The 2,861-nt window shown below is 43.2% G+C and overlaps 1 non-coding gene across 1 annotated transcript; it reads right to left on the bottom strand.

The window, feature by feature from the left end:
* Nucleotides 1-2,506: 2,506 nt before the first annotated feature.
* LOC118481355 lies at nucleotides 2,507-2,613 on the bottom strand. The gene has a single exon (XR_004865562.1). It is a non-coding gene; the product is annotated as a small nucleolar RNA R71 (small nucleolar RNA).
* Nucleotides 2,614-2,861: the final 248 nt, after the last annotated feature.

Below are 2,861 nucleotides of genomic sequence, written 5' to 3'. Positions count from 1 at the left end.
AAAGGCAGCTAAATCTAACATAAATACAAGAAAAGGAACAAACGTGGCATGCCCGACACCTCGACAACGTCTTCCCAAGCAAAACAAGAGAACAGAAGGCTGAACGCGCCCCGTGCTCAATGAGCACGGGGGCGTGCCCAAGTGTCAGCAGAAAAGACAAAGTTGTAGAAGCTTCTATCGCCCACCACGGGGCTGTGCTCAGCGGACACGGGGCCGTGGTCAACTATAAGATTCTCAAAATCCAGGCAAATCTTGATAGTACAGATACACTTCTGCACACGGGGTCATGCTCAGCGGACACGGGGGCGTGGTCAACTAATGCAGACAAACTACAATTAATGAAGAAAGAGAGAAGGATGGACACGGGGTCGTGCCCAACGGACACGGGGCCGTGCCCGAGCTTCTGTTCAGCCTATAAATAGGAGTGCTTGGATCACTTGCAACTCATCCCTTGGCACACCACCTCTCTCACACTTCACCCACCACCCACCATCATCACAACACCATCATCCACCACCATCATCCATTGTCCATCATAGAGTGTGTGAGTCATCTCAGGATCCAAGATTGATCGTAAGAGTTCTTGACAATCAAAGGCCATGTTTGCCTAAGTCTCTTATATCACTTGGTGAAGACAAGTGTTTAGTGTAATACTTTTTATTTTTAATCTTTTCGCACTTTTTATTTGGTTATGTATTAATGACTTTAATAACTAGTTTCTTATGTTGAAGGTGATTCTTCCTTATCGTTTGTCCGTGGTGTCTTGGCATTACTTTACTGTCTATATAAAATAAAAGATTTTCACCATTCATATCTCCACGGTATATATGGAGATATGTTGGCTACCTGGTCGGGGGTTAAGGGAATGGTTTGGTAAGAGTCTTGCCATTGTTCAGTGTATAGATCCTGCAAAGGATCTGGGTCAAATTTAGTAGGACCTCCTTCAATACCCACCGGTATTGGATGGCGGGGGTCCAAACTCTTTGATCCCCTCATAAGTTAAACTACTATTAAAACTTTAACCCGACTACTTAGGACTGTATCCCTGTTGACTCAGACTACTTAGCCGAGGGTAACGTCGCCTTCAAAAGAGGGGCCTACCATATTATGCATTAATAACTTACTTAATTATCTTTCAATAATCCGACCCTTTAGGATTGAATCCTTGCTGACTCAAACTACTGGGTTGAGGGTAACGTCACCTTCAAAAGAGGGGCCTACTACAATAACTAAGATAATCCCTTAAAATGTGCAAAAGTGCGGAAATAATCAAAGGTTACACTACACACGAGTCGGATCTAAGTGATTCATCTTGTCTATCTGTTTTTATTTTTATTTTATTTTTCAGCATTTTAGTTAGTTTTATTTTTCTAGTTTAAAACCTTTTTCTAACTTTTTGATTTGATTAGACGTTGAGGATAAACCGGTACTAAAAGCTCTTGTGTCCTTGGACGACCTCAGTATCTTACCAACACTATACTACGTCCAGGATGGGTGCACTTGCCCATATGTGTGTTTAGTGTTAGTGAATATCATGTTTTATAAATTTAAAATTTGGCTAAAAAAGTGTAAAAAGGGCTTAAAATATACACCTAAAATATATTACACCTAACGCACATCAAGTTTTTGGCATCGTTGTCGGGGACACAAGGATTTTAAGAAAGTTAGGAATCAACGGCCTAATCGTTTTTCTAAATTTTCTATTTTTTAGATTTTTCTTAATTTTTTAAGTTCCTGCAGAGCTCAGCACGGGCCGTGCCTGGTCGGACACGGGCCGTGTCCAGCATTGTTACTGGCAGTTTTTATGAGCTGAGCACGGGGCCGTGTCGGTGCAACACGGGGCCGTGTCCAACTCCCCAGTAACAGGGATCTAGAAAACAATCATTGTATCTCCGACCGCGGGCCGTGTTCATCTGAGCACGGGGCCGTGGTAAACCTTCTGACCAACATTCTTTTCTATTTTTATTGCAGGACTTGGAACTCAGTCGCCACATTTGCATTCTCCACGTAGTGTATGAGCTCCAGTTCCAGTAGAGACATAAAAGAACCCCTAGACGAACCCGAACGCTTTCTACGAAAGAGACTCAAAGCTAAAAACCAAGAGAAAGTTTCGGAGGGCCTACTTCCAATGGCGGACCAACGTACCCTCATGGATTACCTACGACCCACCGTAGGTAATCTAGGCGCCACTATCAATGCACCGAATGTCGAATCCAACAACTTCGAACTTCGGCCACATTTGATACAAATGCTTCAAAACTCCGCAACCTTCCATGGGCTTGCGGACGAGGATCCCCGTCTACATATTACTAACTTCTTAGAAATATGTGATACCTTTCGGATCAATGGAGCATCCAACGACGCCATCCACCTTCGAATGTTTCCATTTTCACTAAAAGACCGAGCTAAGGCTTGGCTCAATGCCCTCCCAATTGGCTCGGTAAACACCTGGGATGAACTAGCCCAAAAGTTCCTATATAAGTATTTCCCTCCTGCTAAAACGGCTAAATTAATTACTGAAATTAATAAATATTCACAAGAGGATGGGGAATCCTTATATGAAACTTGGGAAAGGTTCAAGGAGCTACTAAGAAAGTGTCCTCATCACGGTCTTGCGGTGTGGCAACAAGTATCCACATTCTACAATGGGTTGTTACCACACACAAGACAAACACTTGACTCTAGCTCCGGGGGACTTTTAGGTAATCGTCGCCTAAATGAAATATATAATCAAATTGAGGAAATTGCTCAAACCAATTTTCAGTGGCACACTCCCCGAGGCAATAAATCCACTGCCCCGGCGCCCATAAGGTTGATGAAAGCACTTCTTTACAAGCCCAAATCGAGGCCCTTTTCTCAAA

This window comes from Helianthus annuus, chromosome 8, assembly GCF_002127325.2.
Source record: "Helianthus annuus cultivar XRQ/B chromosome 8, HanXRQr2.0-SUNRISE, whole genome shotgun sequence".
Lineage (NCBI taxonomy): Eukaryota > Viridiplantae > Streptophyta > Magnoliopsida > Asterales > Asteraceae > Helianthus > Helianthus annuus.
The sequence above is the reverse complement of the archived record's forward strand: the minus strand, read 5'-3'. Positions and strand labels throughout refer to the sequence as shown.